The sequence below is a fragment of the Nicotiana tomentosiformis genome, chromosome 8 (assembly GCF_000390325.3).
Source record: "Nicotiana tomentosiformis chromosome 8, ASM39032v3, whole genome shotgun sequence".
Lineage (NCBI taxonomy): Eukaryota > Viridiplantae > Streptophyta > Magnoliopsida > Solanales > Solanaceae > Nicotiana > Nicotiana tomentosiformis.
Genome location: NC_090819.1, coordinates 107026571 through 107041079, shown reverse-complemented (window position 1 = coordinate 107041079; position 14509 = coordinate 107026571). Strand labels below are relative to the sequence as shown.

General features: G+C 40.1%; 1 long non-coding RNA gene across 1 annotated transcript; it reads right to left on the bottom strand.

Annotated features, from left to right (window-relative positions):
* Positions 1-6349: 6349 nt before the first annotated feature.
* On the bottom strand, positions 6350-14211 carry LOC138896706 (uncharacterized). The gene is made up of 3 exons (XR_011410104.1): positions 14086-14211; positions 13044-13110; positions 6350-6533 (listed from the first exon to the last, which is right to left on the bottom strand). It is a non-coding gene; the product is annotated as an uncharacterized lncRNA (long non-coding RNA).
* Between the last annotated feature and the right edge of the window lie 298 nt (positions 14212-14509).

Genomic DNA, 14509 nt, shown 5'->3' with positions numbered 1-14509 from the left:
CCCAAACATGGCATTCAACCCAATTTACAGAAACTCTTTCTAAAACATATAAGTATCATATAGTTTCAACGAAGTATGCAACTTTACAGTTGCTACGGGACGGACCAAGTCACAATCCCCAACAGTGCACGCCCATACGCCCTTCACCTAGCATGTGCGTCACTAAAAATAGTAGAATGATACAAAATCCGGGGTTTCATACCCTCAGGACTAGATTTACAATCGTTACTTACCTCGAACCGGTCAAATCTCTACCCCGCAATGCTCTTGTCTCTGGACTCGGCCTCCAAATGCTTCAAATCTATTTACAATCAGTACAATACCATCAATATACGCTAATGGAATGAATTCCACAAGAAAAACTATCAAATTAGACCAAAACCCGAAATTGGCTCAAAATCGGCCCCCGGGGCCCACGTCTCGAAATTCGACAAAATTTACAAAACTAGAAAGCTCATTCACTCACGAGTCTAACCATACCAAATTTATCAAAATCCGACATCGTTTGGTCCTTCAAATCTTTAAATTAAACTCTTAAAAATTTCAAGCCCTAACCCCTCATTTTCACTAATTACAATGATTAAACCACGGAAAATTACCATGTATACAAGTATTAGGGCTCAAGCTACTTACCTCACTGATAGCCCTTGAATCACCTTTCAAAAATCACTCCAAAAGCTCCAAAAACCGACTTGAAAATGGTGAAAATGAACCAAAATTCGTGAAGTGCTATCTATACATTCTGCCCAGATTTTGTCACATGCGGCCTATTCCACGCGCCTGCGGGACTGCACCTACGGTAAAAAATCCTCGCACATGCGAGAATCACTTAATTCTAAGCCTCCGCACCTGTGCCCAGGTCTCACCCCTGCGGGCTCCCAGGTGCGTCCAAATCCTTCGCGCCTGCGCTCCAGCCTTGGCCTCCCATTTTCTGCATCTGCGCTTCAAATTCTCGTGCCTGCGGTAGCGCACCTGCACATTTCCTTCTGCTTCTGCGAAGCCTGCCCAGTGCCCTCTTTTCCGTATCTGCGGACTCCCCTTGCGCACCAACGACCTCGCACCTGTGACTCCTCCTTCCGCAGGTGCGAAAATAGCAGTAGCAATAGCTTCAGCTGCATTTTCCAACTTCGACAAATCCGTTAACCACCCGGAATCACCCCGAGGCCCTCGGGACCTCAACCAAAAATACCAACAAGTCATATATCAACATACAAACTTAGTCGAACCTTCGAATCACTCAAAACAACATCAAATCACCAAATTACACTTCAAGCCTAAGAACTTCTAAATTTCTAAATTCGGCAACCGATGCCGAAACCAAACAAACCATGTCCGAATGACCTCAAATTTCGCACACACATCAAGAATGACACTACGAACCTACTCCAACTTCCATAATTCCATTCCGACCCCGATATCAAATTTGCCACTGCAGACCAAAAATCGCCAAATTTTTAATTTCGCCAATTCAAGCCTAATTCTACCACAGACCTCCAAATCACATTCCGGATGCACTCCTAAGTCCAAATTCACCTAACAGAGCTAACGGAACCATCAGAATTCAAATCCGAGATCATTTACACATAGATCAACATCGGTTGACTTTTCCAACTTAAGGTTCTAAATAAGAGACTAAGTATCTCATTCCACTCCGAAACTACTCCGGGCCCGAACCAACTAACCCAGTATATCATAATATAGCTTAAGAGAATAAAGGAAACAGAAATGGGGGAAACAGGTCTATAACTCACGAAACGACCGGACGGGTCGGTACATCCTCCCCCACTTAAACATACGTTCGTCCTCGAACGTGCCGAGAGTTGTTCCAAAAGCCAAGAAATGGCTGTATAACTTTCCCATGCACATATCCGGGGGTGATCCCATGTCACCCTATCCCATACAGGTCCGATAGCACAACATAACTGAAATTCCTCAATTCAACCTAGCCCACAAGCCTTCGAATCAAATTTCCGACATCCGAAATTTCTTATACGATCAAAAGCTCGCATATACATACCGTATAAGTCTGAACAAGCTTTACCAAAAGCAGTAACCAAACCTCAAATATTCAAATTCAAATACCGCATAGCTCGAATGCTCGAAGCAATGATTTCAAATCACAGTATCGACTCAAATCAACCCAGTGCTGGTAATAAACCTCATTCTAAAACCTTCGTACACTGCCGATGATGAAAGAAACATACCGAATTCATAATCATTCATTAGACCAATAGGTCATGGAGCTCCCGTTCCTTCTACAAGAACTATAGCCAGTTTCAAAGCTGACTTCCGATATTATCCTCCCAATTATACCACAATCAAATCTGATAGCATCCATTCTAGGCCCAATGACCTCGTCTCATCCAACACGACCACTCTAGTGACATGACACATCAATACAATCTAAAGCCACAACCCGTGTAAACCGTGCACCGGATAGAAACATTCCAAATCTACCCAATCATAACAATGACCCAAACAGGAGAACCGTTCCACAAGCTCGACGAGTACCACCCTGACGCAATGCTAAGAACCCATCACACACCGTAAAACCATAACACACGAATCTTACACAAGGGATCATATTTCCACATAACTCTACTGCAATACGCGACCCTATCCAAATACTGGTCCATATGAAACACCTCAAGCCACCCTACTAAAATCAATAACCATGCGCAATTCGACTTCAAGTACCCAAAGTGCATTACCATAACCACAGAGAAGAAAACGACACCATGCCACATAAAACCCGAAAGAACATAACCAATACGTCATCAACCAAGCAATATCCAATACTATTCTCGCTCAAATTCGGCTATAAGGCCACAATAGAACCGCACCATATGTGCATATATCTAACGAATCACAACTCCTCGTTGCATAAAAGAGTAACTCACAGATCGTTTCAGAACACGAATAAGCTTCACATCAAAGGAATGGCACATCCTTCAACAATAGCAGTATGGAGCCAATCAATCCGGCTCGGTGTAGAATACACATCCTAATTGGGCCTACCAATGGGTCCCAAATCAACTATGGTCAGCCACTAATAGATAAACAACCTCTGAAAGTCCACAATGACGGAATCATAACACCTTCTATCATCTGGCTAGCTCCGGCCACAACTTCACAGTCCACAACCATGAAACAATCTGCTCCTGAGAACTCCCAATCTCCAATTCCATAGAACACATGAATTATCATATTTGATTCTACCTCCACCGCCCGAATGCCTAACACTTCTCTCATACACAATCATCCCACGGAAAATACTTAAAAAATAATTCTTCTGTGCCACCTGGCAAAAAATTTGAATATCAACAGTCGATCAACCAGGAGAGTGCCGCAATACCAGCGAAGTACCCATAAATCAAAACACACTGCCCCTTATGAAATGTACACTCTCATCAAGCTATACCAGATAGTGATATCATTTACCTAGTCATCGGAAACCGTTCATGCCGCCTAAGAATTTATGTCCTTCCCTTCAAAACTGAACTATGACCTTGTACATGTATATCCTATTCCCGCACAACACATCACATCTATTATGCCATCATATGACAAGCATAAGAATTCCATTATCAACTCTTAGTCACTAGCAAATTACATACCTTATTAGTCAGAAACCTCTTTCTTGCCTCTTTCTAGGAGGAAGTCATAACACACAACACGTTTCATACCTCGGTAGAAAATGTCCGGTTCAAACCATGGTATGACCCATCATGAACACTTCGAAATCTATTTGCACATAACCAAGCTATCTGAACTGAATTCCTCTAACTCCACCAAGCCACACAGGTTGCCAAATTCGAGAGCATTGCCACGAAACACCTGTAGATACTAGCCACATCATAAGTACCCAAAGAACCGATCATACCCATTACTGTGCTAACCCAACCTACTACCAAGCTGTCCTATTTCTCCAAGTTCTTTCTAAATTGCCTTCAAATTGCTACTTTTTCCCTTGTTAGAACATTACTATCCTTAACTAAAACTTACCCCACGAACTCTAGCATAGAATCACGCCGCCCTAAGGCTTATAAGCCGTCGAATTCCCTTTTTATGTATCCCAAAGGTTCCACAACCAAAAATGCTTACTCCGAAGAGACTTTATGTGAACCTAAAACTGTTTCCTTCACCTTCTTGATACTGAAATGCATAATTCATAATGATATAAGATGCCACGAGTCTCAACACCGTTCAATGTGACTCCCAGTTTTCGAGCCATATTTATAAATCTTGAATCCATTGGAACCATCCTCGAGAGTCATCCACTCTACTCAAATCTCGAATTAACCGACCAAACGGACCGAAACGACCTGTGCCCCATTAGCACACCAACACCAAGGGAATAAAGAGTAACCCACACTCCTACATAACCGAGCAAATTCCCGCTCCATGTACACTATATTCTCTGTGAATAACCACTCAATTATTTTATGGTCTTCCTATAATCATAGAGTGTAATACAACTTGTGTCCAAAAATTCCTTTACCCGAGTCATCCTCGATCTCGACCTCTGCAAGTCATAACTGATTCACCGGTATACCCCGAACCGAAACTAATACGACCCATAACCGTGCAATTAACTCATCGATAGCAGACTCCTCCACTTAGCCTTAAGCTGCAATTAAATAAAATTAAAACCCGTAAGGATTTCTCCTTCTCAATTACCAAGGTCTCGCATAGTTAACCTGCCAAACTTCTTGAAGTCTTTTATTAAGCTTTTCATGAACATTCTGAATCTCCAGCCAAAATCACACACGCGACCTACTACCGGGTAGCAAGTAATATTCCTCGCAAAAGCTTCATCAACATCACGCCACCGCTAGCTGCACATAGGAGATAACCCACATGTGAAATTCCTTACCGACATCTTCCAATGACACTGTACTGAGTGCAACGACCACTAAATCCTTAAATTCTCCTGAGTTCATGTTCGCCCACCATTTGTATAAGTCTGAACTTTCCCTATTGACATCAACTGTACGTCAACAATACCTTCCAAACTCAAGTCATATTGCACCTGGCACGATAATCAGATCTTTACGCCTCTATTCATTTCAAACACACTCCTTTCTGCCATATTCAATTTTCCTTTGTACACTAACCATCACTCCAAATAGAGTCTGCAGGCCGATTCACATACTAACACGATTCCAAACCATTCTACACTTTCTCAAGGCGCACGACTACCCTACTAGTGAATTCATATGCTAATCTGCCACTCTTACTTCGGTTAAATCATCTCCTTTAAGAAACTTCTCAACCTCTACTTCTCCTACTTGACCTGCTAGTACTTCAACCACCATGAAACACTTCTCATCATGTTTTCCCTACCCAACTGCTGCATCAAATCAAAATGTATCTCTGTCGCACCTAAACCAATAAAATGTTACCGACTCTAAGTCTCTTCGAAGATCATCTTTCTCGAGCCATCAACATCAAAAATACCCATTCACAACCATAATTACTACACAATCACTTACTCTTCTTGAGTCCAAACTCATTGACAATACATTAGAATTTAATTTTTCCCAAAGTTTAACAACATGAAAGATCCTTCAAAACATTCACACTCGAGACCGTACGTCACATCAAAACAAAAATCAGGCGCCCAATGACCTTCCTTTATATTTCAAGGAAACACTTCTCGTCACATTCAAATCGTCTTAACACATCCCGCAGTTACATCATACTCATCACAAGGCCATTCCACCGCTCATCGAGCCACGAATTCCACTCGTAGCGGCATTACCGGACATATGAGTCCAAATGTACAGGTTACAACTGAAGCTACCAAGCCGAAACTACGGTTTAAAGCTTGCCTCAAGTCTTCCAAACTAACCCATCACCAAAATACATAATACACATCTCGAACCGCATTCATAGAATCACAAGCTGGCGATGCACAACTGATACCGAGTGCTCCTGTGCGCATACGAATGCGTGGAAGGAATTCAAAGAGTTATGTTTCAATCTGAATCAATTTCGCATGATAGAATACAAGAAAGTGAAATTTTTCTAAGGGTTCTGTAGCCTCTCAAAGATAAGTGCAGACGTCTCCATACCGATCCGCAAGACTTTACTAAACCCTCTCATGACTCATGAGACCATTGTAACCTAGGCTCTGATACCAATCTGTCACGACCCAAACTAACCTCTTTCGTGATGGCGCCTATCGTGGAACTAGGCAAGTCGACTCATTTCCAAAACAAATCGATATTTTTATTTCAAAGATAATTTCAATGTTATTTAACACAAAAACCTTCGTAAAGGAGTTCCAATCAAAATAAAAGTGCAGAAGAAAAAGCCCGACATCGGGGTGTCACTAGTCATGAGCATCTACTATAATCTGTCTAACAATATCAAGAATAACTCAGTCTGAAAAATAGCTAAATACAACTAAAGGAAGATAAGAGGGAGAAGAGCAGGGCTGCGATCGCCAAGCAACTACCTTGTTATCCACGGGAAAATCTGCAATCAGAACAATCAACAACCGCTACCGTGTCCATCTACACCTGGATCTGCACACAAGGTGCATGGAGTAATGTGAGTACGCCAACTCAGTAAGTAACATCAATAAATAAAGATTGAGAAGTAGTGACGAGAAATAAAGCATATAACGTTCATATCAGGAAATCTCAGTAAAATACCACATGCTTTTAAAAATTAGGATTTGAATCAAAACATCTCGTTTAAACCCAGTTCTAGTAAAAATCATTTAAAGATATTTTTCAGTAGTTTTCAAATAGAGGAAAAATGCAAAGGTGAGCAAAAATGATGAAATTATAAACAGCCCCTCGGGAAAAACATCACTCATATACAACCCCTCAGGCAAACCTCACAGTCACTCGTGCCACTCGGGCATACCTCACAATCACTCTTGCCACTCGGGAATACCTCACAATCACTTTTGCTACTCAGGCATACCTCACAATCACTCATGCCTCCCAGTCACTCAACACTCGGCACTCACACTCAGTAGGTACCTGTGCTCACTAGGGGTGTGTACAGACTCCGGAGGGGCTCCTTCAGCCCAAGCGCTATAATCTGCACGGACAACTCACGTGCTATAATAATAAAGTATGCTGCAGGCGGGCAGCCCCGATCCACACTCATCCTCACAATTAGGCCCTCGGCTGATATCAAACATACTGCGGCATGCAGCCCGATCCCATAAATATGCAACATGCTGCGGAGTGCAGCCCGATCCCATAAATATCCTCACAAATCAGGCCCTTGGCCTCACTCAGTCATAAACCTCTCAAGCCACTCGGGCATTTCAGTAAAACAGGGCATTCGGCCCAAAACATTTATATACATCGAAATAGAGTCATAAAACTGAGTTATGCGGTAAACAAGTATAAGCATGACTGAGTATAGATTTCAATCGAAAACAGTGAGAGAATAGTAAGAAAAGGCATCTAAGGGTCCAAACAACACTGGCACAAGACCCAAACATGGCATTCAACCCAATTTACAGAAACTCTTTCTAAAACATATAAGTGTCATATAGTTTCAACGAAGTATGCAACTTTACAGTTGCTACGGGACGTACCAAGTCACAATCCCCAATAGTGCATGCCCACACGCCCGTCACCTAGCATGTGCGTCACTAAAAATAGTAGAATGATACAAAATTCGGGGTTTCATACCCTCAGGACTAGATTTACAATCGTTACTTACCTCGAACCGGTCAAATCTCTACCCGCAATGCTCTTGTCTCTGGACTCGGCCTCCAAATGCTCCAAATCTATTTACAATCAGTACAATACCATCAATATACGCTTATGGAATGAATTCAACAAGAAAAACTATCAAATTAGACCAAAACCCGAAATTGGCTCAAAATCGGCTCCCGAGGCCCACGTCTCAAAATCCGACAAAATTTATGAAACTAGAAAGCTCATTCACTCACGAGTCTAACCATACCAAATTTATCAAAATCCGACATCGTTTGGTCCTTCAAATCCTTAAATTAAACTCTTAAAAATTCCAAGCCCTAACCCCTCATTTTCACTAATTACAATGATTAAACAACAGAAAATTACCATGTATACAAGTATTAGGGCTCAAGCAACTTACCTCATTGATAGCCCTTGAATCACCTTTCGAAAATCACTCCAAAAGCTCCAAAAACCAACTTGAAAATGGTGGAAATGAACTAAAATTCGCGAAGTACTATCTATACATTGTGCCCAGATTTTCACACATGCGGCCTATTCCACGCGCCTGCGGGACCGCACCTGCGGTTAAAAATCCTCGCACCTGCGAGAATCACTTAACTCTCAGCCTCCGCACCTGTGCCCTGGTCTTGTACCTGCGGGCTCGCAGGTGCGTCCAAATCCTTCGCGCTTGCACTCCAGCCTTGGCCTCCCATTTTCCGCATCTGCGCTTCAAATTCTCGTGCCTGCGCTTTTCCTTCCGCTTCTGTGAAGCCTGACCAGATCCCTCTTTTCTGCATTTGCGGACTTCCCTTGCGCACCAGCGACCTCGCACCTGCGACTCCTCCTTCCGCAGGTGCGGAAATAGCAGTAGCAGCAACTTCTGATGCATTTTCTAACTTTGACAAATCCGTTAACCACCCGAAATCACCCCGAGTCCCTCGGTACCTCAACCAAAAATACCAACAAGTCATATATCAACATACAAACTTAGTCAAACCTTCGAATCACTCAAAACAATATCAAATCACCAAATTACCCTCGGATTCAAGCCTAAGAACTTCTAAATTTCCAAATTCGGCAACCGATGCCGAAACCAACCAAACCATGTCCGAATGACCTCAAATTTTGCACACACATCACAAATGAAACTAAGAACCTACGCCAACTTCCGGAATTCCATTCCGACCCCGATATCAAATTTTTCACTGCCGACCAAAAATCGCCAAATTTCCAATTTCGCCAATTCAAGCCTAATTCTACCACGGACCTCCAAATCATATTCCGGACGCACTCCTAAGTCAAAAATCACCTAACGGAGCTAACGGAACCATCAGAATTCAAATCTGAGATCGTTTACACATAGGCCAATATCCCGTTGACTTTTCCAACTTAAGGTTCTAAATAAGAGACTAAGTGTCTCATTCCACTTCGAAATTACTCCGGGCCCGAACCAACTAACCCGATATATCATAATATAGCTTAAGAGCATAAAGGAAACAAAAATGGGGGAAACGGGGCTATAACTCCCGAAATGACTGGGCGGGTCGTTACATATCAACGCGTACCCAGTAAGTATCCTGTCTAACCTCGAAGAAGTAATGACGAGGGGTCGACTCCGACACTCACAATGGGCTATCATTAACATACCGGTATTATAATTAAACAAGAATTATTTGAAATAGCTGAAGGCTCAATAATCAAGAAGTAAATAAACATATCCTTTATTATTTAGGAAATCTCCATTTCTGATTTCGTCATTTAACAATTTATATCTCAAGTCAATAAAGCAATATCAATTATTATTAGTTTCGAAGATCTATCATGCGCAAGTCATGCCGAGGATGTACGGCCCGATCCAATATATAAATGTAAACTGTGCACTACTGAGGGTCAAACGACGCGAACCATAGATGCATCTATTAACCTGGCGAGGCGAACGACCCGCTCCCATTAGTAGTGGAAATTTACCCCACTCGAGGAAATGTATTTGCGAAGCGATTGCACATAGATTTATCAAATTATTATTATTATTATTATTATTATAATATTCTTCAATTCTTTTCAAAAATATAGAATTCAAATGAAAACTTTCGAGTCCCAAAATCCTCAATTTCAAATCTTTTCAAGGCATTTAATAAGCGTACTCGATCTCAATTCCTTTCAAGTCAAATAATAAACAAAATCAAATAACGGTATCAATAAAGCATGGTGTAAACCTAGAACTACCCGGACATAGGCATAATTAGTAGCTACATACGGACTCTCGTCACTTCGTGCGTATGTAGCCCCGCAAGTAAGAGTACACATAAAATCAATTCACCTATGGGGTTAATTCCCTCTTACAAGGTTAGAAAGGAGACTTACCTCACTCCGAAGTCCCATAACCGGCTCCAATATCTTTCCAACAACTCCAATCGATGCCCAAAGCTCCAAAACTAGTCAATAAATGTACGAATCCATTAATATATACTCTAATACTCCTTATAATCCAGTTTATAAAAATTTCTAACTCCACTTGAAAAGTCGATAAAAATCACCCTCGGGCCCATGTACCCGAATTCCGAAAATTTTTAAAGATAAACTTTACCCATAATACCATGAACTCAAATATATAATTTATTTCAAATTCCATGTCCAATTTCGTGGTCAAAATCCAAAAATACCAATTCCTAGGTTTTTCTTCAAAATCCCAAATTTTCACAAATTGTCAAGTCTAAATCCATATATAATCCAAGTATTTAACTTTCAATAGGTGGGAATCACTTACCTTGACATAGATGACGAAAATTTCCCTTTCCAAGAGCTCCAAAAATCGTCCAACCAAATGAAAAATAGAGAAAAATGGCCAAATCCCGTCTTTTAAAAACCTCACTGCCCAGACGACCCTTCTTCGCGAACACATCACATCCCTCGCGTTCGAGAGGCTCAACAACTTCACGCCCAGAAATCTCTCTTCGCGTTCGCGAAGGTTAGCTGCCCAGACCCCTCGCGTTCGTGTTCCCTTCTACGCGTTCGCGTAGGCCAAATGGCCTTAGGCCCATCTCCCCCTTTCTTCTTCGCGTTCGCGTCACCTTGTCCGCGTTCGAGAAGGCCAACCCAGCAGCCTCACAATTTCCTCTACGTGAACGCGGGACTTCCTTTGCGTTCGCGAAGAAGGACACCAGACACCAACAACAACAGTCCAAAATAAACCGAAATGATCTGAAACCATCCCGAAACACACCCGAGGCCCCCGGGACCCCATCCAAATTACACAAACCAGTCCCATAACATAACACGGACCTGCTCGAGGCCTCAAATCACATCAAACAACATCAAAATCATGAATCGCATCCAATTCAAACTTAATAAACTTTAGAACTTTAAACTTCTACATTCGATGCCGAAACCCATCAAATCACGTCCGATGGACCAAATTTTGCGCACAAGTCACATTCGAGAATAGTGCCTGGCAGACTGTTAGCTAGTGTGTATCATCTTACGAGAATACAGGATGGTGTGGATTAACCAGAAGAGGTATGTATAAAAGTATTTGCCTCCACAAGGAATCCTAGAATTCCGTATGTTTTATGGGTTTGAAAAAGTGTGAATTTTCAAGAACGAGAATCATATGATATATTGGGAATCTCTTATGATAATCATCCACGCTTGAAACGTATCTTAATGCCTGAAAGTTGGATAGGATGGCCCTTATGTAAGGATTATATTACCCCCCATTTTTTTATGAAATACAAGATGCTCATTGAATGATAAGAAAACTATTTCCACTTAGACAATTTCAGATATTCAAGGATTGCACGTTCTGTTCTAGATTAAGTAGGTCTAATTCAGGGAATTATCGATAGGCTAACAAAAAAAGACAATTAGGGATTCATTGAAATTCTCACATTTATTTGGAAGATACTTATTTTGGATGGGTCACACAAACGAAAAATAATTAAATATTATTAATCTCTAATTGCACTTATTAGAATATAATAATGAATAATACGACATACTGCGAGCATATATCGTTCAAAAAAGGCTGTAATAAAGTCTTGGGTCACCTTTCTAAATCGCAAAGTCCTATAAAATTAATCTCACATGAAACAAATATAACTCAACAAATCCCCATTCTAAGTTAATGGAATGTATAAATTTCACAAACTTCTACAAAATTAATCCACATGATACTAATTGAATTAAATTAAATTAAATTAATCAACTTTATCTATTTTGTTTTATTCAATAATCAACAAATTCATTAAAATGAACAATTTTTACACTAGATCAATAACTTGCCTTTACTTAATTTTTATCAACTGATAATTGGCCATGCTTATGAAATTTCCATAGTTGCAATGCAGCTTGTTTGGATGGTTGTTACCAGGGGCAGAGTTATCGTGTTGGTCGCGGGTTAGTTTGAACGAAAGCTATTGGGTTCGGCCGAACCCAATAGCTTTCGTTCAAACTTTGTATTTTTATTAAAAAATTCAATGAATATGTACAAATTATTAATTTAGAACCCAATAACTTAAAAGGATTATAATCCCGAAACTCATAAGGTTCAAATTCTAGATCCGCCTTTGGTTGTTACCTATTGTATTGCATCGTATTTTTACTTTAAATACAATATTTGTTTTGATTGTTATTTAAATTTTATTGTATTGTATCGTTAAGTAACGATGAAAATTGTCACTTTATATAACGACCAATTTGATATGGTCACATCGTTACCTTATTTTTTTCTCTCATTTTGCTATTTATTATTATTAAATAATTATATTTTCTTTTTTACCCTACCTTTTTATATAATAAAATTTTACCACATACCTTAATGTTTTCTTGTAATATTGAAGTTAGTTCGTGCATGATATCACGAAACAACAACAAACAATGCAATTCATTCAAATATTATTTTCATCAAAATAATATAATACAATATAATACGCTACATTATCAAAACATATCTATACTATATTAAAAGTACGAACGCCCTTAGCGAAACGTCGTTCGCCTTTTTTACCCTTTATATATAGAATTCACACTGGACAAAATACTCATTTAATTTTTTTTTCTAATATGTAGGAATACTCATGTCACGACCCGAAATCTCACCCGTCGTGATGGCGCCTATCTCAATACTAGGCAAGCCGACAACATCAATAACCCACAATTTTTTTAAATACGAAAAATATAATAATTAAGTTTAAGAGAAAATCACACAAATACTAGATATAAATACACTCCCAAAACCCGGTGTCACTGAGTACATGAGCATCTATACATCACAAGTCTGAAAAATACTGTCTATAATAGTCTGAGACCAAATACAGTAAACAAGAAGATAGGGAAGGAGAGACAAGGTATGCGAAACACGGCAGCTACCTCGAAATTTCCGAAAAACCTACTGTGCGAAAGAATCAACACCTACTATATCCGGGATCACCTGGATCTGCACATGAAGTGCAGGGTGTAGTATGAGTATAACCAACTCAGTAAGTAACAATAATAAATAAGAACTGAAAGTAGTGACGAGCTTCACATCTAAGTCCAAATACAGTAATTTTTAACATAAAAGGGTAGGCATGTTCTCAAGTTCAACTTTTAAAATTTCACAGTAATTTCATATCAACTTCGACTGAAACAGAAGATATTGCCTTTCAAAAATTTCCAAAATAATGATATATGACAGCTGAATTGCAGCAATAATGAAATCAATGCATCCTCTCAAAGTAACAGTCACTCAGTCCTCCCATTCACTCCAACCTCATAGTCACTCTTTCCTCACGGTCACTCATTCCTCACAGTCACTCATTCCTCTCAATCACTCGGCACTCAGCACTCGCACTCAGTAGGTACCTGCACTCACTGGGGTGTGTATAGACTCCGGAGGGTCTCCTTCAGCCCAAGCGCTATATCAAGCCAATCATGGCATAATCAATGAAACATGCTATGGCGTGCAACTCGATCCCATAAATATCCTCACAATTAGGCCCTCGGCCTCACTCAGTCATCAACCTTCTAGTCTCTCGGGCTCTCAGAAATCATGATATGCCCAAACAGCAATGATATGATGCATCAATAATGAACAATAGAGACTGAGATGAAATGTGCAAATAAAACTGTGACTGAGTGCAAAACAATAATTTAGCAGATATTTTCACAAGTACACGACCTATGTGGGTCCAAACAGTGTAAACACATGGTTTAAACATGATTTATAGTTCGATTTTTCTAAAACATGGAAAATGTACGGATACCAACAGATTATTCAACTACACGGTTCCATGGAATTGACCAAGTCAAAATTTCTACGGTGCACGCCCACACGCCCGTCACCTAGCATGTGCGTTACCTCAAAACCAATCACATAACACATAATCCGGGGTTTCATACCCTCATGACCAAATTTAGAACTGCTACTTACCTTAAGCCGTATAACTCTTCATTCTGCAATGCCTTTGCCTCGCGAATCGGCCTCCAAACGCCTCGAATCTAGCCATAAATAATTTGATTTAGTCAATAAAAATAATAGAAATTAATTCCATATGAAAATACAAATTTTTCATAAAAATTCGAATTTCACCCAAATATCGCCCGTGGGGCCCACGTCTCGGAACCCGACAAAAGTTACAAAATCCAAAAGCCCATTCAACCACGAGTCTAACCATACTAATTTTACCAAAATTTCGACATCAACTCAACCCTCAAATCTTCAAATTAAACCAAGAGGATTTTCTAAATTTTCCAACTTAATTCACCGATTAATTATTAAAAACAATCATGGATTCGGGTAATTTGACCAATATTTGAGTTAAGAACACTTACCCTGTTGTTTTCCTTAAAATTCT